General features: G+C 42.8%; 1 long non-coding RNA gene across 1 annotated transcript; it reads right to left on the reverse strand.

The window, feature by feature from the left end:
* Positions 1-1,247: 1,247 nt before the first annotated feature.
* Positions 1,248-7,563, reverse strand: LOC118515885. The gene is made up of 2 exons (XR_004907496.1): positions 7,430-7,563; positions 1,248-2,199 (listed from the first exon to the last, which is right to left on the reverse strand). It is a non-coding gene; the product is annotated as an uncharacterized LOC118515885 (long non-coding RNA).
* Between the last annotated feature and the right edge of the window lie 13,852 nt (positions 7,564-21,415).

The following is a 21,415-nucleotide window of genomic DNA, read 5'->3' on the forward strand; positions in this document are numbered from 1 at the left end:
GTGTATTTGATTTAAATAAATAATTAAAATTTAGTGCGAATGAAGAGCACTTGGAGTCGGTGGAGCTTGGTGCAGTGGAGTGCAGCTTCCGCAGTGCTGAAAAGTGTCACCTATCATCGACCCACGCCGGACCGTACCAGCCTCGCCGATGTCGATTGGATGGATACATTCCAAAAAATCCCCCGACCAAACCGTGTAGCTACGGAGGGTGGCGTTGACACAAGGGTCAACCAGTGATGAAAATGAGCCAATGTGTACATAAATGTTAGCTTCAAGCGTATGATGAAAAACGAACTGCATTTTTTGTTTTTTGTTACCCTCTCGGTAGGCATTAAGTCCTGCGCGTGGCGGAGTCCGGAAAAGCGTGGTGGGAAAATGAACCAGTGTACCGTTTTCCCATTTACCCCCATTGATTATCGTAGCCCCTCGCTGGACAGTCCCGGCCGACTCCCCCAATCACCGCGGGAGTAAGTTTCCGCTTAAAATATGTGAATGTCATTAAAATGTCATCAACTGTCCTCGAAATTGCTGACCACCGCCTACCGGATCCGCCGGACACACCGGTAGTGTACCTGGAATTTTTCGCTCTCCTACCCCGGTTTCTATCCGCTTTTCTGCGTTCAGGTTTCTTTTGTGTGTCGGAGTCCCGGTGTTTTGTACGAGAATAAATTTAATGCGTGTTGTGCGTTTGCGGTGTGGACAGCAGCAGAAGCAGGATGACGCTCACCGCTCATCGGTGAATGGTAATTATTTCACGTAATATTGAAACACACACACTCAGCAGCAGCAACAACAAATGGAAGGAAAAGCAAGAAAGATAATTCATGCCAAAAGGGGGAAAAAGGGACAAAATTGAAACCAGAAACATTTACGCATCTCCAAAATGGTTCACTTTTGATTTGTAAACTGCAAAAACCATCGGCTGTTGGAATGCTGCGTGAGCTGATGTTTGGATGATGATGCTGATGATGATGGTTACGATGATAATGAATTTCGGTATTTCATCGTTTTGTAACTTTTCCCGCAAATATGAGGGTGAAAGGAGTATGGGGGGCAAAGCCGGGTCGGGAAATGATAAAGCGAGGGTGAAAGTAGTGATTCTGATTATTGCAGATTTATCAACGTAATGATGGTGGTGGTGCTGCTGCTGCCGGTTGGTGCATGAATGCGTGGTGCATCATTAAAATTGTTTGATAGATTTAATCTGCTGCAGTTAAATGAGAAAATGCGTCACGGAAGCGGAATGATTGCCAGGGGTTTGACCTTTTATTCTGCGTATAAAATGCTTTGGTTTAAAATGGAACATTATTTGAGGCACTTTTTTGTTGTTGGTCAGGACACAAGAGGTAAGCATCTTAAAATAATACGATCGCACCTGCTACCGGGCCTCCCCAATGCTTCCTTTAATTAAGGGAAATTGAGCAACAAATGTGCCACTGAGTCTTCATTAGAACTCCACAATCACCGTGAAAGATCTTGAACTACCATTTCTGACTTCATTGATTTGATAGTTTTCGTAGCTTCGTAGCTGCGTACAGGGCATCGTGATCATAATGAATAGATCTGTGAGATCGGCAGATCTTTTAATAGAATAATATTTTAAAGCAAATATGGTTTATTCGGAAGAAGCAAAAATGCAAATAATATTTTGTACGCCATCGTCTCAAGAATTTGACCTCTTCAAGGATATTTCCTCTGCTGTCATAATACACACGACACAGCACAATAAAAAGAAATGAGAAATGTGTGTTCCTCTTCGCTGATTCCTGGTGTTTGTAAATTTTCTCCACTCATTCATTCATTCCGTGAAAGTCATTCCGTTATACATCAACCTTGTAAACTGCATTACATTCCATCCCATCGCACTCCCTCTCCCACTCGCCGACTCGGCACAGACAAAACCTCGAAGGTTCAGTTTTATGATGCGCCCCGGATTCGTTGCACCAATCAGAAGCAGAAGAAGAAGCACCGTTCTTTGCTACCCCGAAACGTGTCACTGTTGAGTACGAAGTGGCTCACAGAAAGAACACTCAGCAATAAGTGGCAGTTGGGTTTTGGTGAAATTAGATGAAAGCTTGCTGCTACATTTCCGTTACGCATTCACCCGTTTTTTTATGACCGAACGCTACAACGAAATGCTTCTTCGCAGCCCGGTCGGCACCATTTTGTTGCGACAGGAGTATGGTAAAGGTGCTGCCGCTGAAAAATAAAACAAAAACAAAAAAATTGGGAAAGCAGTAAACTAAGCGCAACGGAGCGCAGTGAAAACGTTTGCAGATTCATGACCAAGTATGTGTGTGTGTGTGTGAGTGCTTGGGCCGTGTGAAAAGAGGAAAGTAATGAGGGCAAATTACATTCGCTAATTGTGTTATGTGCTTTTTGGGGCTCCGGCGCTAAAGTTCCCTTGAGACTATAGACATACGTGTGCGTGTGTGTGTGATGGGAATCATTTGTACACTAAAGATGGTACATGTAAGCCTAAAACCATACGCATATCACCATTCCAAAACCATTCCACCGTTCCATCTTTTCAGCCGAACCTTAACCCTAGCCCCACTCGAGATGGGAACTGGCGGCAGAAGACTTAACTGACTAAAAGTTTTCTCTAGCCTGTCTGTCCGGTTTGGTTTTCCCTGGTGCTCCCCTACGCCCCGTTCTGCCTGGTGTCTCGCTCTCGATTCGGAACGTGAAACCTCTCGTTGGCAAAACTACCTACCACTCAGCTGGGGTTAGCAGTAGCAGTAGTCGTCGTTTATGTGAAGCCATCTTTTGTGCTTCCGCTTTCGGAACCGGAAGAACATATCGCAAGACGTGTACGTGGCGCACAAACATAAGCATAAACCACCACAAACACCCTTTCCAACATACAAACCCTCAGCACCCTTCCCGGACAGCGTTGTTCTGGCTGTCAGTTTTAATTATTCAAATCTACCTCTATTTTCATACGGGATTAAATTTGAAGCAGTGGATCCGCAATCCTCCGACCACCCACCCATCAGCAGTGTTTTTCCACACGCATACGCTTTTTGACGTGCGTGTGTGGCCCTCCGTCTTGGCTGTCCCGCTTTGCAAAGTCGAAAGGGAAGCAAGCCGCAGCAGCAAGTCAAAAATCGAGCGACGCAAAAGTTTTGTGCCATTTCGAAATAAAAGCTTATGCAGCCGGGCACTTTTCGGTGTTGGGATTAATTATGAATTTGACAGGGAAGGAGCATTTTCACGGTGGTGGTGGAAAGTGCTCGCAACCACCCATCCGGTTGCATGTGCTTATTGTGATAAGTTGACACGTGCTAATCGAATTCGGTTTGCTGCTAGGCGGCACCGCAGTGTTGAGTGCAGTACGGTCGAAGTTGCATTCGGGTAGATATGTTTCCCGGTACGTTATGCATTTCTCGTGACATACCCGTCCGGGAGACATGAGCATGACAAGTTGCGCTAGGAAATGCTAAGCTACGCTAAGCTGAAGCAAAACTGCACATTGGTAATTACAACTTTCAATTGTACTGGTTTTTTGGGCAGGTTTTGTGACAGAAAGTCGCATAGAAAGCGAAGGGTTAATTTTTAATTAAAAGCTAGTTTTAGGATTAGAAAGCTCATTGCTAGGGAAGTGAACAGTAAAATCTGCTATCAAATGTATTTGCTTGTTTTGGTGCATTTTCTAGGGTCGAAGCACAGAAAAAAGAGAAATGTTTATTTTTTGTCGCCTAAATGACTGCAATACGTAATACGGCAATGTGGGTATCAGATTTGTATTGGTAGAAATGAAGTATTAGTTGCGTAGGATTGTTAAATACTTATAGGATTTTGTTGTCTGTAGAGTAATATCGAACAGCTCTAGCCAAAAAATAGTTTATAATGAAAAAATTATGATAAAATATAATGTAATCTTCATTTGTGACAGGAGATGTATGGCCAAATTATGTCATCATTTTATTCGTCATTGATTTAATAATGTTGTACTCAAGTTAGTGTACTCAAATTTCCTGCTTCAACTGTCCAAACCATATGAATTCAATTAATTTACACTTTAAACTCCTGATTCATCTGGGCTTCCCATTTGACGTGAAATAACATAATTTTCCTGCTGGCTGCACATGGCACCAACAATTTTTCCACCGGTGACCATCCGTGGAAAATGCCGTGCGTTAAGCAAAAGAAAGCCAAACCCTCCGGATAAGAAAACGATGCACAACCGTTACACTTATCATTTGGGATGAATAAAAGCAGGATAAAAATCCCTTCCAATACTAATACGCCACGGAAGCTAACAGACACAAGCACGAGCTACCGGAAAGCGAAGTGGTTTGAATAATTTTGCAATAAAAAGAAGCAGTTGTACTTCAGTGTGGTTTTCCTTTTGCTCCTCTTAGGTCGTGCGTTTGTACATGAGGGTTTTTTACTTGTAATTTTTCTTTCCTCACCCGAGTGTAGATTGTAAAGTAAGTGTGGTGTGGGGAACAACGAAACATACGTGCACCATCTGAACTGGTGTGCGTGCAGGTGGAGGGAAACCATAAAGTGAGCTAAATAATGGGCAATCATATGATGTACCTACCGTACGGCGGGGGATGCGTTTTCTTTTTTGGGTGGAAAAATAAAAGCATACAGGCCCGATAAACCACCGTCACCACAGGTGTTTGTGCAAAACTCTATCCGAGAGAGAGAGAAAAAAAAGTAACCGGCTTGCGCGAGCTTGAGATGATGGAGCGAATAATCATGGCCGGGCAATGATGGGAACGAATCGAACCACTTAAAGATGAGGTTGAGGAGTGGGCCGGGATCACCCGCGTCCCGTGGTCCTTCGCTTTTTTTCCGATTGGAACCGAAAGAAAATGTAGCATGAAATTATACGGTTCGTTTTACATTTTGCGTTGGATTATGGAGCAAATTTGTTTCCTTTCTGTGCGCGCGTGGAATCACTTTTCCGTGGGCTTTTCTTTTGTTTTTTTTTGCTTCTGGCCCTGCAAAACGAATGATATCAATTTCAATATTTTAACGGATGAGGTCCATTATTATGCGAAAGCATAAAACGGACGGGTGTGCGTGCGCGGAGAGCTAAGCACGATTCGAACGAACCTTCCAAAGGATTAGATTGCAAGGCGGTCCTTCTTTTCACGGAGAAAGGTGTTTTTTTCCTTTCTTTCGAATAGTAAAGGGCGAAGGGAAGAGATCACATGCAGAAAGTGATTGATTTTGCATTTCGCTGAGCGCACAAATGTATGTTCATTTACCGGAAACAATTTTATTGAGTTGAATAAAAAAATGATCGATATCGGCATCAGGATGCTTAATACACCCAATGAATGATCAACTTTGCTGCACGCTGTCAAAAAATGATGTATTGAAGTTTTTTTCCCATGAAAATTTGCATCATAACCTCAATGTTATGATTTAATTTGGATCTTAATCTATTACCCTTCAATATAGTTTAATGGTTAATGGAAGTAGTAGCATTAGTAAAATTTAGTTTGAAATGTTAGTAAAGTATTAAATAAATTTATTTAAATTCATCAAAGTTTCTTCAACGTTTTTATTTGAAGAAACAAACTTCCACTGAAACAACTTTTCGATATTTACTTTAACACAGACAATCCTTTCTCCTTTAACGTGGCTCCATTATTCCGACATATCAAGACGCTTATCTGGCGTCTGCTCCCACATACATACATGCAGGCACAATCGCCAGGATCACGATGCCGATGCCACTTTTCCACCCTTGCACTCCTTTCTTCCTACTCAAATGGTTTTGATTTGAAAACTGCGACTGTTTATCGGCTGTCTTCCGACTCGTCGAGCCGCATCCACACACGCCCGATAAGCGTTGGCCAGCATTTGCCATTTTCACTCATGATCGCCCAACCCACCCAATTGGCATTGGCAAACGCACGTTATCGCACGGAACGCGGAATCGCACGGTGCCCGACTGAGCCCATTGTTTTCCCCGGACCGGTGATGGGATCGATGCGTCCGATAACGTTTGCGATCTGGCACTGACAAGTTGGCACGGTAAGCAAATGTGAACCTTTTGACGCGTCAATTGGACGCCAAGGATGGGCTGTGAGGCTGGCTGGATTCATCCGTTAGGCGTAGCGTTGTTGTGACATAAAACGTACGTTATCGACAAACTGGCAGTACAGTGCGGGCTGCCCGTCAGATGGTAAATAGCGTGACTTTACCAATCGAATCGACGCATCCTGGAAAGCGTCTTTGATTAGCTGGGGATTGTTTTTTTCTTTCCTGCTGGCCATCAGCAATTGCATAGGTTTGAATGGAGAAAAAGGAATCGCTTTGGATGGTGCCATATGGGTTGGTGCAGCTGGAGCCAATCGATTATGAGCTCATCGGTTCGACCATTTGCGCCAATCTAATGGTATTTGTTTGCAGTTTAAGGCGCTTAGAATTGTTTTTTTCCCTGGCAGAAGGGTGAAACGATTATGTCCCAAGAAATGCATGGAAAAGCGTTCAATCGTTCAACCAAGCATTTAACTGAACGACACTTTAGAGCCGAAGGCTTAGGGTTTCTCTTAAATCCCACACATTGTTTAAGAAAAGTAGGAGATTTAAAATAAAAATCTGAATTATTCAAATAATATACTGAATATACTGAACTGAAATTTTAAATCAAAAACTAAACCATCTGGAGAAATATTTATACTAATCTAGAAATATGACTGCGTGATAGTAACGTGGGGGGGGGGGGGGGTCTTGGTGGTCTTGTTTTACTTATAAGTCCAACTATCCTTCATTTTCCGATCCTAAGGTTTTTTCATTTGCATTTTACAATCACGATGCCTATCAAGTGTACCCCAGAACCTCTGCCAGAAGGGCTTTTAATTAGTAAGAATGTTAACCTGGTCGGTCGCAATTTGAATTTCACCAGCGCAAGCAAATCGTCAATCTATTGACAGGATGTCCCGCACAGTCAATAAGGGTCGGGTAAACAAACACTTTTAGGTAGAATTTGTGGTTTCGAGCCCCCTGGCAATGCAAGTGCTCATTGTGCTGCTGAAGGAGACGGTAAGCAAACTGGAAATACCTGGTGCCTAGTGGCTGGTGGTGGCCCCGGTGAACTATAACCAAAATATGCTGGCGGTGGAAAATGGTTAAACAATCGATGTGGCAATCGGTTGTTTGCATTCCAAGCTTCTGGCAAAGCACATGTAGTACCGTCCGTGTACCATTGTTTGGATTCAACGTGCTCCAGGCTTCCAAAACCCCAGGTGAAAGAAAGCCTGGAATGTTCAATCATCTTCAGGTTGATGAAATATTTACATACACACACACACACACACACACACACACACACACACACACGTACGCACACCCCACAAGCTTCCCAAACCTGGAACAGCTTCCGAGGACCACACTTATTTGATTTAATACAAACACATAAAGCTCCCACTCGGATCCCTTATACGAGAAGAGTCCTCACCGAGAACGATACATTCGCCAGCAGATCCATGCGCACATGCAAACAACCAACCAGAGAGTGGTGAAGCGCAACCGAGGACAATAGTGCAATTGTGTTGGTAGGGCCCTGGACACTCAAGACGAATCATGGTACACTTCAACCTTCGACCTGACACGCGACGACGAAATGGTGCTAAACCTTTTGTCACCTTCGGCGTACCGGCAGGGCGCACACAAAAACCCTGGTTCCTAGGGGGGGGGGTGCCTCAGATCTCCTCAGAAATGTTGTTTTTGTTTGGACACTTGATGAGAGACTGTACTCGGGTCCCGCTTGTCGATGAATATTTGACAAGTGTGCCGTCCTTTCCCAGTTATGCGACAGCCCAAGATGTCCGTACCGTATCGTCTCAGACGACGGGTCCCCGGGTGGTACCCCAAGAGCGAATCCCGGTGCTTTGGAGCGCGTCAGAAACAATCACAAATCGGAAGGAACGGAACAGCTTCTGGGAGCTTCTTGGGGCTTACCTTTTCTGGTCGTTGTGTGCTGTGCTGTTGTGCTTTTCTAATCAGCAGCATTTTGTTTGCACAGTTCATTCGAATTCGATTTGGCTGTGGTTGGTCCCGTTCGGTGGACGTAGACGAAGGTACAAAAATCATGTGTCCCTCACATGGACAACAATCATGCGAAAGCGGGCTGATGTTTGTTCTCTGGCTGTGGTGACCGGTGACGTCCGGCACGAACAAAGCAAACGGATGGCCAAGTGCATTCCGGTTGGTTCTGTTGCCCTCTGTTTAATGGGCTAAACAATTATGATGATGCATCAGGGAAATATGTTTTATCAAATAAGATTGTTGGAAGGTAAACTTTGTGGCGGGATAACTCGTTAGGTTAGGTGACTGTGAAGCAAATGGAACAATTGTTTTGATTCTGTGCGGTGGACATATTTTTAATTAAATTCATCCCCCAACTAGTTGAATTTATTGATAGTTGAGAGGTTTGAAGCTTACAGAGGACTTGGTGAAATTTGTGAGGACATTTCAATAAATTGAATTAGTTTGAAGTCCCATTCACACACTTTGGAACAATTTTTCAGCATTTTATGTAGAAATACACAGTATTGACTCCAGATAGTTGTTACAACAAGTATAATAATGCGTTCTTCATGAGATATTCGGAGAATTCTGAAGTTAACAAATATTTCGTTTAGTTTTATCGCAGTTTTATCTTGTGACATTCTGGCACTCTAGTCCATTTTGAAAAAGTCTCAAAGCATATGTTCCCCAAAACACGTTATTGAATTATAAATTGATACCCCTGGTTGACTCGGGCAATATCTGTCAATAATTATTATCGTTCCCCTGGGATACCGGGATGCAGCATCGGGAAGATTGCACTCCCTTGCACTTGCACACAAAGCGGACCATACAACCGAACGCATCTGCATCTGCGGGATGCAATCTGCTTGACTTCTGCTCACACAAAACAAAATGCCACACCATTCCACCGTTTGTTCACGTCCTCCAACTTAAGCCTCCATCATGCTGGCCATAGTTTGTTGCTAGACCTCGTCCTGGTCGTCCCCATGCCGCCTGTCGAATGTGCCGGTTCGGTTGAATTTTCAGTGCCCGTTTTGCAGAAATTGGCCCCCTTCTAGCCGGGGCAGAAGATGCTGTGCTGAATTTCTGCTCCATCGCCGCTTGACATCATTATTATCTTCCTTCGAGCAGCCACAGCAGGCGGCCAAGCAGAACGCCATCTGGCTGGTCATCGAGAACACAAAAGTGGTGTGCCTTCTTGCTTCGGTGCCGTTGCGTCGTATTGTTCGGGATTGTTTTGGGCGAACCTGGACGTTTGCAAGGAACGTAACGCGCGAGCAATCTTTCACCGTAGACGTACCTCATTCGATGAAACCAAATTTCGGTACCCACACACACATAAACACACTCATCGAATATTTGCATTCGGTTGCATTTAGCAACCGGGCAGCAAACCGGGACTGATGCACGCATCATGCAGGGCCCAGATAGTCTGGGACGGTTCTTGTCATCAAAGAACCGACGGTGACGGTGTGCACTTTGGTGGCATTCGGTGCGTACACGCCAAGATATTGAAGGTAGAATCATCACCGAATTCAGCCCGGAGGATGCAACACGGAAGATATGATTGAAGGATGGCATCGTTACGCATCGATTCATCCCTTATGAGGGATAGGCCCGGCCGTACTTCGTTATCTATTGTGCACGGTTGACCTTTCGACGAATCTGTTAATTATCTTTGCCGGCAAGGAGCCTTATCGGCAGGTATTGAATGCCATCATGGCGGTTTTGGGAAATGTTTTACGCAAACTCTGGCTGTCGTCCGAATCTTCAAGAAGGGTTTTGTTCGTTACTACACTTTACTGAGGGTTAGTAATTTCTAGCTACCGTTTTTGAGTTCGTAGTTTGAAGTTGAGTTATTTTTCTATTTGGATTGTCTTTTGTTTATAATTGTGGATTCATAGTTTAACAAACTGAAGCTATAATGTGTATGTTATTTTTGTAGAAAATTTAATCCAATAAACACTATTTGATTGACTATCTTCAAATTTTCGTGGAAACTCATCCCACATCCCAAAGTCTGCATCTACTTTCAACCCTTACAACTGAAGAATCAAGTGCATTCAGTGCTTCTTTGTGCCTCCAGGCAACCATGCTGGCACCAGCTCACTTATGCCCAACACCATTGGCAAGCCACCGTTATCAACACCACCAAGAATCGTGTCCAGCACGTTCAACCCCAAAGAACCGAAGACCATTGTCCAGCAGGCCGGCCGTCCCCGGGTTTCGGGTGGACGATCTCTCAACGCACCAAACGTACTTGTCGCATTATTATCAGCGGAATTATGAATAAACTCGGATAAATGTCCCGCAGCGGATGCAAAACCGGGATCACGCATCCGCTCACCGGTTCGGTGGTGATGATGAACGGTGCTACGATGTGCCTCATTGTTTACACCCCGTTGCTCACCGGTTGGCGGGCAATCCTTAAACCCAGCGCACCACACAGGACACCGTACCTGCATTCGGGCATGTCTCACACGTAGCCTGGGTACAAGTGTGCAACATTTATGTGCCCGTTCGAGGGAAAGATTCTCGGTACATTGTGGTGCTAGGTGGCGTATATGCATTCACGAAACGATCCCTGGATCGGGCGTAATCAGGAGTGCATGTTTGTGTAGTTGTTTATCTCCCAGGTGTACTTCGGAAAGTGTGGTGTGCGGAACCTTCTGGACTGGTTGGTGCGAGAGTTTTAGCTGGTTTCTCGACACACATACAAAACCACCAAGCGCGGGCTAAACGTTCACGTGTAGCGAGAATGCACTTCCGCTTCGTGTGGATACTTTTATTTGCCTTTGGGATGGTACGGTTTCTTCGAAATGAGGAACCAATTTCAAACTCATGTCCATGTTACATTATTCCCCGTTCGGGAAGTGGAAAGACAATCTGGCTATCGAAGGTTGTAGAGCGAATGTTGGCTCATATTTGCTTAGCGGAATGGAAATGCTGTCTTGTTTCTTGGAGAGCGTTTGCGAGGTCCCAAGTAACCTATCACTGTCTGCTACTGATTATCATCAATCTAGGGTGGAAAAATATTTGTGTAAGCCAAGTTTTGTAAAATTGAGTGCAAAAACGTAAAAAAGGGATAAAAGGAGTGAAAATTGCTATTTTTTTTAAATCTTAATTTATGATTGTGCTTTTGGTTCCTTTTCGAAACAAAACAAAATTACAAACACAGATCGAACAAAAGAGATAAAAAGAATAATAAAGACAAAAAAAATAGAAAAAGGTTAGCAAAAAGAAGAAAGACAACGATTACAATATGAAAAATTAATAAAAAAAAAGTAGTAAATATAGTAGAAAAGCAGATAAAAGAAGACGGAAAATAGGAAGAAGGTATTGTGGTTTTAGAAGGAAAAAAAAGATGAGCAATAGTAAGTGACGATAGTTATAAATAGAAAATGAGTAGAAATTATAGGAAAAAGCAGGAAAAAAGCAAACAACAAACAAGAGTAAGCGAGAGTCAAGAAAGATATAATGAAAAAGAGAGGATGTGACTAATGAGAATGTTTTGGACGAAAGAACGTGAAGTTCGTTGCATATCCTTAAACATATTGGATAAAAGTATAAATTTATTGTCTTGTTTTTGTTTTAAAAGCGAATCACCCTTAAATTGTAGTCATGTTGAAATTACTGAACACCAGTAACTTCTATTAAAAAATGTCATTAAAACAAAATTTCCATCCACCCCGATCATGATCATGTTTTGCACCACCTTTTCATTAATTTATGCACTGTGAATTGATTTACAAATCCAGCACCAGTTAGTAAAACATTTGGTTTTACACTGACGAAAACAGTCTGATATTTCTTCCATCCCCATCGCCGATTCGCCAAGTCAAGAACTTCCGAGCCCAAATAACCCCCCCCCCCCCCCCCCCCATCCCACTTAACGCACACGATGCTTGTCGAGCCGGCTGAAGGCTGTGATTAGAAGTCATAATGATAAAAATTTATGCCACATTGTCGTACCCTCATGCCGTACACACAAAATACGCAACAAACAAGCTTCCCCGGTTCATGTTACAAAGTAAAAGATGTCCCTCGCCGTTGCTTCCGTACCGTGTTTGGCGTGTTGTTTTTCGGTGTCTCGCCAGCTACTACAGCTTAATGGGACGGGAAAGGGAAACCTTTCGGAGCTCCGGTGTGTCTCATTTAATGTACAATTTCCCAAGGGTGTTTTTACATTTCTGGCAATCGTAAATAGTTACGTGCATATGTTGCGTAGCAGTGCGTAACGCCGTGTGCGTCTTTAGCTTTTAACGGATTTGTTTGGGCTTTACGGGCGTGTTTGCGTTCGGTCTGGTGTGGGTGTGTCTTGTTTTAACTGGAAGTAATGGCGTTTCGGAAGTACGGTTTCTTTGGTTGTGCTGAGCACACTTTTAAAAAGTGGCATTATGCATTTTTATATCTTAATAATGAAAAGGAACCGTGCTTTAAATTCTTTTTTTAATACAAGGGAACTCGATTAGAATAAAAACCCGAGAGAAATCAATAGACATTAAATTATTTTCATATGCATAAATCACTTTAATACTTATTAATACAAATAGTTCAACAACAAAAAAAGGACATTAAAAGAGATTTCCCTTTCGTACGAATTGTGTTGTTTCACTTTCGCGTCAGTTTTAATTCGATTGCCCGCAACAAAAGAGTTAAACGAACCGAGTCGGCTCACGTTCGCCTGCAATTAGTCGAAAATATTAAAACACTCCACACCCATTTCAGCACCAACCCATCACCGGTGACGGGCATACGGGCAAAACGATAGTGCCGCGTCCATAAGAAACAGTGACTTAATTCAATTGCGTTGGCAGCGCTACAAAGTGACGATAAGATCGGCTAATTGTATCCAGCATGTACCCTCCGCCAAACTCCGGCGACAGGTCCGATTATGGTCCACCGCCCGCGAACCATCCGAACTGTCTGACATCCGGCCTTGCGCTGGAAAAACTTCAGCCTAAAGATGTAACAAGATTTTACCAGCACCATGCTCCTGAGGGACATCACCCATACTTCACCGGCTACCCGTCAAAGGATAATGCAACCGTGGTCGTCGTTCATGAGTGGTGCAAAATTATCATCCCCCTTTCTGGGTGGTGCGTACGATGAATGACAATGAGCGCTGCTCCCGAAATAAAAACGGTAGACAAATACCGTTCTTTTAAGCTTTACGCGGCCCGAACCGGCAAAGCAAGGAGTTGATGGAAAACGGTGGAAGAAGGGCGAAAGGAAAGGGGGGGTGGTTGTCGTAAAAGTGTGGCTTCATATTCCATTAGCCTCAATGATCGGGCTCAAGTGTGACATCAGCGGGAGAAAATGATTCCTTTTGTGATGATGGCCGTGGTGTTGGCTGTTTCCGTTTCGTGCCTAACTCACTCACCGTGAGCCTCACATCTTACGCATCCCCTGTCTGGGTTGCTGCTGCTAGAGTGTCCTGTCTTTTTCTGGACTCCCTTTCTGCTGCGGCCATAATCGTTTGGGCGGTGAAGACGTTTGTGAGTGCGAGTTTGAATTTGATACCCCGTTCTTTCTTTGGGCAGGCTCAATAATTGCCCAACACTTGAGCGTCAGCTTAAATTACGCTGCGTGGTGTTGTGATGCAAGGTAAAATATTCAACAGGATCTGCAGACCGTGTGTACGCGAGTGGATTTCTTTTATTACAATCGTACTGGTGAGCAGCAGAGAGTTGCATCAATAATAAAGCATTCGTTTGTGACTTAAAAGCAAAAGAGAGGGCCTGAGAGTTGCGGCGAAAGGACAAGTTGAAGTCAAATTTGTGTTATAAATTTATAGCTTATCAGATAAGAATCTGTGAATTAAAAAAAAAGACAGGCTTTGGGTGGAATTAAATAGACAACTGCCGAAGATGATTTAATGTGTAACATTTTGCGCAATTTTTAAATTATATTAGCATTTAAAAAAAATAGGCCAATCAGGACAATCAATTGTGGTTCATCAGCCACACCATGACGCTGATATAAATAATGATCGCCTTTTTGTTTTGCTTTTGCTGAGCTTTCCGATCCGATCAGTTGCTCCCCGTCCTTCCTGTTTGATTAGCTAAAAAAATCTATTGTTTGGCAAAGCCTTACCAGAGAATAAGGAGGAGAGGAAGTTTGTCTAGAAAATGAAGTCATTTGTTATTAAAAACAAAAATGTTCGAATACCGCTTTAAAGAGCTATGAAATTCCTCTTTTATCTCATACTCCTTTGCTTGGTGAACATTAATAAAATCTGTCACGCTGCTCTTCTAATGGATAAATGACACTATCAAGCAATGGCTCGCTCACAGCTACTGCTGTACATATTTAGTATCCTTGCTGGCAAAACAATGTATTCATCTCAGCAACAGCTCCCTCCAGCCACCTCCACCGAGCAGCTAGTGATATACGAGAGACAATGACCGTGGCATTGTACAATGACGGTCATAGGCTGACGGCCGTAACCTCAAACTCATGTCATGCGGTCAATGTTTGAGGTTATGTCGTTAAAGTGCCCCATAAAGCCACCCCCTTGTGACATCCCGAACGGGCGACCACCCGCAAAGAGGAAGTGGTAGCACAAGTTCTGCAAACAAATGTTCCCCCCCCCCCCCTTTGTTGGGTAGTGGGAAAGCGCAGTAACGACTCTAGTGCATCGAAAGGAAGGAAGGGTCACAAAAAATTCCCCCACGCGCACACACACATAGACTCCGGCTGCATTTGTGGCGTAATTTTCGTGAAATTACCTTTCCAGGCTGGCAAACAAAGATATTGTACGCCGTGCGCAAGAGAGAGAGAGAGAGAGAGAGAGAACGAGAGAACGAAAGAGGAAAAGCATCGGTGAAAAGTGCGACCACCTTTATCCACGGGTACCATATTGCAGTAATGGGTTAATTAAATTTGGTCCCAATCGCCGGAACCTCGGAACATATTGCTGTGGGATTCGCCGGCGTGGCTTGATTCATTGCGGCTTCGGACTTCGGCTCCGTGCACAAGAAGGCACACACGCACACAAGCGCTCTCTCAATCACCTTCCGACGATAAACGAGCGGGAAAAATTTCCATACTAATGCTAATAATATGTTAATTATAGTAATTGATGTTGTTAAACTTATCAAACGATTTCACCTGACGTGTGAGTGTGAGCAGCAGCGTGATACGGTGTGCGTCACACAATGAAAAGGGATCCATGTCCTGAATCCTGATTACATTCTCTCCCTACTTTTCCCCGTCCCCAGGCTATACAGCCTGGCTTGGGATTTATTTGTGTAAAACTTTTCCCGTTTTCCCCCAACTCTCCTGGTTTTCCCGGAAAGGTGATCCGATTTCCCGGAATAACCCTGGCAGCTATAAAATTCAGCTCACGACGATACCGCTCTCGATCGGTGATCGATTCGTTGTTTGTCCTTTTGCCGGGACACCGTACCAAGGCCACCGGTTAAACTTCTAGCTCATCGTACTCATTTTACCCGGTGCTTTCGGAACCATTTTCCCGAAAACCACCACGCACCTCCACGTTTTGTGGGCGACTCTCCGTCACGCTAACGTTCACGTACGGTTCCGGCGTCGGCACACTAGCTTAGCGGACCAAATTTCCACCCTTGTAAGTATGCAAATTAAGGGTTCGCTTCTGTCTCTATTTGTTCAACACAAACGTGCAAATATGTGCGTGCGTTTGTTCATCACTGTCATTGGGTCGTCCTTCTCCACGTAGCGAAACTACGCACCACGGGTGCACCAGGGGAAAAACCTCATCAACTTTCGGGCAACGGGCCTTCGAAAACCCCTGATGTCCTGATGGAGCCTGAGAATTGTTTTGAATTCCCGGGGATAACTTTTGCGATATGTATATATGGCGTACCGTACCGTGGGTCTTTCTCGTGGGCGAACGGTTTTTTGTTTTCGGGGGTTTTGGGGGGGATATTGTGAGATAGATGGGTTAAGTGTTTTTTCGGAAGGCGGTTCGACAACCGTACCTCGATCGGTACGGTGGTTCGCATTCCGATCCGATTCGACCTAGCGAACCGTTCTCGTATATGGGATCCGGGGTTTGGGATAAACATAAACAACGAAACATCATCAACGGCACACTAGTGCTGCTTGAATGAGTGGTTCGAGTGGATGCGAGGAAATTTGGAGGGTCGGGATACGGCAGGAAGGTCAATGCACGTTCGATGAAGCCGCTAATGATGGACTAATGAAGCTCGTGTTTCAACAGCTGCTCATTTCCGAAGTTTGTAGCCATCCTGACAGCAGGCTAGATTGTGGTACAATATCGTTTAGAGCGAAAGGTGTGTGTGTTGAATTTTCCTGTCTTGAATACAAAGTTTTGCAATCAATTCTGTTGAGTCTATCTTCTGCTTTGTATAATTTCTGTATTGAGCTTCATAAGTCTAAAATCACGGTTTAAGCCACAAACGGATATGTTTTCTTGGAATATTTACTATATTTCTGCAAAGTTTCTTCTCTTCTTCTTCCTCCTTGGCACTACAACCTCGAGAGGTTTCAGCTGGTCATTTCTGGCATTCTGTGACTTGGTTTTCACCCATAGCAAAGTAGTCAGCCCTGTTTACGGAGAGGCGGTCCGGATGGGATTTGAATCACGGTCCTGCCGTGTGAAGACCGGCGCCGATGTCGCCTCAGCCACTGGACCGCCCCGTCTTCAAAGTTTATTGTGAAGTATCTGTCTGTCAGGTGAAATTTCAATCTCAAGCCTATTTGCTTGCTGTTGTTTTCGTTTCAAAAACAATTCGTTTATCGATGGCCAGAGCTACGACAATGTGTTTCAAAAATAGATGAAGATTAAAAGAAAACCAATCAAAGCTGTACGCGACAGTACGCAAAGCCAGTTCGATTCGTTCCTGTCTTGCTTCTCAAAATAAACGATATTGGCTTGATCTTTCAAATAAAATTTCGCTTCGAATGAAATAGAAAATCAAACGAGGAAAAAAAAACCAACCACCAAATCGTCAATGTTTTGTTGCCAATTGTTCAAAGAAGGATATTGCACCGATTTTCCACCCTCGTAGCTGCTTCCTACCTTCGTTTTTTTCTGTTTGTTACGTAAGTATTATCAAATCAAAGACTAAAAGTCAATACTTCAAAGCGTCAGCGTCAGTCCACCGGGGACCGGGACCGACACAGATTCACTGTACATCCGGGTACGCCGGGAGAGCCAATTGAACTCCTGGTGAGCTTAAGGGTAAGGCGAAAAAAAAGCAGGACAAACCTCCAAACCCTCTTTTTTCCACACAACACTCGGTGGAACGGGGGAAGCAGCGCCAAAAAAAAGGACGGACGGTAAAATACATCACAATCCCTCTCCGGAAATCTGCCGTGATGAAGGTAAATATTTGTTTTCCACGCACAGGTTCGCTTTTAATCCGCCCAATCAACGTTTTAGCCGATCGCAAGTCGGCTGTCTAATGGATATCCGATTTTCCCAAAACAGTGATGGAGCTAAATACAGTCCCGTCCGCCAGCTCCGGGCCAGCTTCTGCAAGGCGAACGGTACGGCCGAGGAGGTTTGAAGATGAAAGTCCTTTCACCTTAAAACAATTACAAACAATCGATCAGAAAACGTTGCTCGGATCCAAGCATGTGAGCAGAAGGTTGCCTTCTTCCGGCGTAACAGTGTTGCGTTTTTTTGTTGTTGTTTTGTAGTCGTTTTACTTTTTCCGGTGCGGGTTTTTTTATCTCTCTCTTTAGGATCCCGGTTGATAAACCCGATCTGGCCCGGGGGCTGCCAGCAACAGAACAATCCACACACACACGCACACTCAGTACACAAGCCGAGTCAATCTGGTTAGGTTCATGGGGTGAACCCTTATCAGTTTACGCCACGTCAAGCTTGTTTGACAATTTTCGTTAAAGTTTAATCATGTCTGCCTCAGTTTTGGGGTTTATTGTCGTGCGTGCGTGCGTGTGTTTTTTGGTTGCTTTACCCCGCCGATTCTCCGCCTCTCCCCTCAAAAAGGATCCTTTCGTGTGTAGTATTTACCACGTGAAAGTGAAATTGGGATGTTGGGTGTTCGTGTGGCAAATGGCACCGATACCGAGCAACAGCAGCACAAACAAGGGTGAAAACCTAAAAATCTGGGGGAATACCGGTCCGTAACTCAGACCAGCCCTTGCTTTCTCTACCCTTTCTACACTTCGCCTGTTTTTGGGAGCAGAGTGTTATTAGCTTTATTCTTGAACAGTGAGCGTACGTATAGCTGTAATCGAAACATACAACCACCCATCTGGTTGTATCAAAACATGTCCCAAACGTTTGCAGAAACACCCGGATTGAAGAGGAAGCTGGAAAAGGTTTGGTAAAAATCTTGGTAATTTAAGTCTGAATTTTGTAGCTGTTGCGATTGTTGCATGATTTGACAGGACAAAGTAATGGAGAGAATAAATGTCGATATAGATAGACATGCAAGGGACACAATAACATTTTTACGTGATTTGACTGCAAAAAGCGTGGAATAAATTAAAATAAAATAAATTTGAATGTGTGTTAAAATAAAGAATTAAAAAAACTAAATTACAAAAGATTGTAAAAGATAAGATAACATCAAATGTAAAGTTCTAAGAAGAAGATAAGAAGATAAGAAGATAAGAAGATAAGAAGATAAGAAGATAAGAAGATAAGAAGATAAGAAGATAAGAAGATAAGAAGATAAGAAGATAAGAAGATAAGAAGATAAGAAGATAAGAAGATAAGAAGATAAGAAGATAAGAAGATAAGAAGATAAGAAGATAAGAAGATAAGAAGATAAGAAGATAAGAAGATAAGAAGATAAGAAGATAAGAAGATAAGAAGATAAGAAGATAAGAAGATAAGAAGATAAGAAGATAAGAAGATAAGAAGATAAGAAGATAAGAAGATAAGAAGATAAGAAGATAAGATAAGAAGATAAAGAAGATAAGAAGTAGAAGATAAGAAGATAAGAAGATAAGAAGATAAGAAGATAAGAGATAAGAAGATAAGAAGATAAGAAGATAAGAAGATAAGAGATAAGAAGATAAGAAGATAAGAAGATAAGAAGATAAGAAGATAAGAAGATAAGAAGATAAGAAGATAAGAAGATAAGAAGATAAGAGATAAGAAGATAAGAAGATAAGAAGATAAGAAGATAAGAAGATAAGAAGATAAGAAGATAAGAAGATAAGAGATAAGAAGATAAGAAGATAAGAAGATAAGAAATAAGAAGATAAGAAGATAAGAAGATAAGAAGATAAGAAGATAAGAAGATAAGAAGATAATAAGAAGATAGAAGATAAGAAGATAAGAAGATAAGAAGATAAGAAGATAAGAAGAAGATAAGAAGATAAGAAGATAAGAAGATAAGAAGATAAGAAGATAAGAAGATAAGAAGATAAGAAGATAAGAAGATAAGAAGATAAGAGATAAGAAGATAAGAAGATAAGAAGATAAGAAGATAAGAAGATAAGAAGATAAGAAGAAGATAAGAAGATAAGAAGATAAGAAGATAAGAAGATAAGAAGATAAGAAGATAAGAAGATAAGAAGATAAGAAGATAAGAAGATAAGAAGATAAGAAGATAAGAAGATAAGAAGATAAGAAGATAAGAAGATAAGAAGATAAGAAGATAAGAAGATAAGAAGATAAGAAGATAAGAAGATAAGAAGATAAGAAGATAAGAAGATAAGAAGATAAGAAGATAAGAAGATAAGAAGATAAGAAGATAAGAAGATAAGAAGATAAGAAGATAAGAATAATGTAATGATGTTCACTTGTCCTTAATATTATTTCTTGTTGATTTTTTTTTTCTTTTAAGAAAACAGTCAATGACATGAAGGAACATTTATAAAACTTACTTTATCGTAATTAACCATTCTAATTCTATGAATATAAAGTTTCCCTTTAATAACATAATCAAAAAACAACAAATCCCCTTACCATCACCATAACTCACCTTGAAATCAAGCCCCAGACAGTATCACAAGACGATAAAATCTATCAATAAGAACCCATGTACGTTGCTCACATCGGTTTGATGACATTTTCCAAACCTCCAGCAAATGCAAAAGCAATCCTCAACGCCACCAGCCTTCGCCGGCGGATGGGTCGATCTCACCGAACTCTATATGTGTGAAACGGAAATTAAAAACGTCCAATCGCGCAATTCGATCCACCCATGTGACACGCGCGAACGGATGCGAGAAAACATTCCCGTTGACAGCGGTTTTTTCGATTCGAGGTCCGTCCGTTCCGGCGGCCAAAACCCGGGTACACACGGGTACGGAAATAATCTAGCTGTCCATCCCGGTTCCCCTAAGGTTTTCGCTTCATTCCATATCCTTCCCCACAAACACACAGAGGAAAAAGGGCACACAGTACTCCACAGTTGAGCCGGGCTGTCGAGACGAGGTCGGTAACCAAACGATTCCCATTCGGTCAATCTTAGCACACCATCTCGAACTGACCCTAAATTGACCCCGCGGTAATGCCGACAGGACTCGAGAGATTGGAGATGAATGGTTTGGTGGTGGGAATTTATTTTTGCTCTTGTTCCCCGTTTTCGCTTTTCCCATCACTAAATTGAGTGTCCTTTGCCGGTGCTCTCTTTTGCTAAACATACCCACACAGACACATCCGGTTTTGGCTCGGTTGACCAAAAAAAAGCACCGTTGAAATCTGGGAAATTTTTATTTCAACACTGTCGAAACAAAGTAATTTATTTGCTTAGGGAGGATTTATAGCCACCGACGGGCACTCGGATGCCCGTGCCCGGTAAACCGGATACTGAGTTTTCCCATCTCTCAAGGCAAAATAAAGTCCCGCGGACAGGGAGAAAATATCTATCCCATACGAACGAACTAACCGGAACTGAGTTCCAAGTACAAGCCACTCAGGATTTGCAGCTAGCCGGGGGCTAACAAAAATTAAACCGAATATTCTCCGAACTGGGTCGTTGTTTTTTGTTTGTTGCTTCAAAAGCTAGCTCCAAACCGACCAGAAGCAAAAAAAAAGTATCTCCACTTGGCAGCCTCTCAGCGTGAAGTGATACAAAAAAGTGCAAGAAAAAGCGATTACCATAATGCATTTTTTCGATTTCACTTTCAGTGTCCGGTGAAGAGCAAAAAAAAGAAGAAAAACTCACGTACATGTATGTGAGGAAAATAAATACAGCAGGAAAAAGAAAATGGGTTGTTTAGGTCATCCAAAGTGTTTTATGAGCGTATAGGGTCAGTTTTTTTTTGCTTTGAGGCGTCCATCGTGCAGCTTTGGATGCTGCAGCTAGAATAAAAATCACCGACTAAATGGCAAAAGAAGGTCATCCAATTGGGAATTCATTTCCGGTAGAGTTGCTTCTCAATGTCCTGGTTCGCGTGTGGCGTTATCAAAACACTTTTAATACTTAAAAAATTAGATGAAAGCTGAAACACACCGTGTCCGATGGCATGTTAGTTC

Source organism: Anopheles stephensi, unplaced genomic scaffold (assembly GCF_013141755.1).
Source record: "Anopheles stephensi strain Indian unplaced genomic scaffold, UCI_ANSTEP_V1.0 ucontig2, whole genome shotgun sequence".
Taxonomy (NCBI): Eukaryota; Metazoa; Arthropoda; class Insecta; order Diptera; family Culicidae; genus Anopheles; species Anopheles stephensi.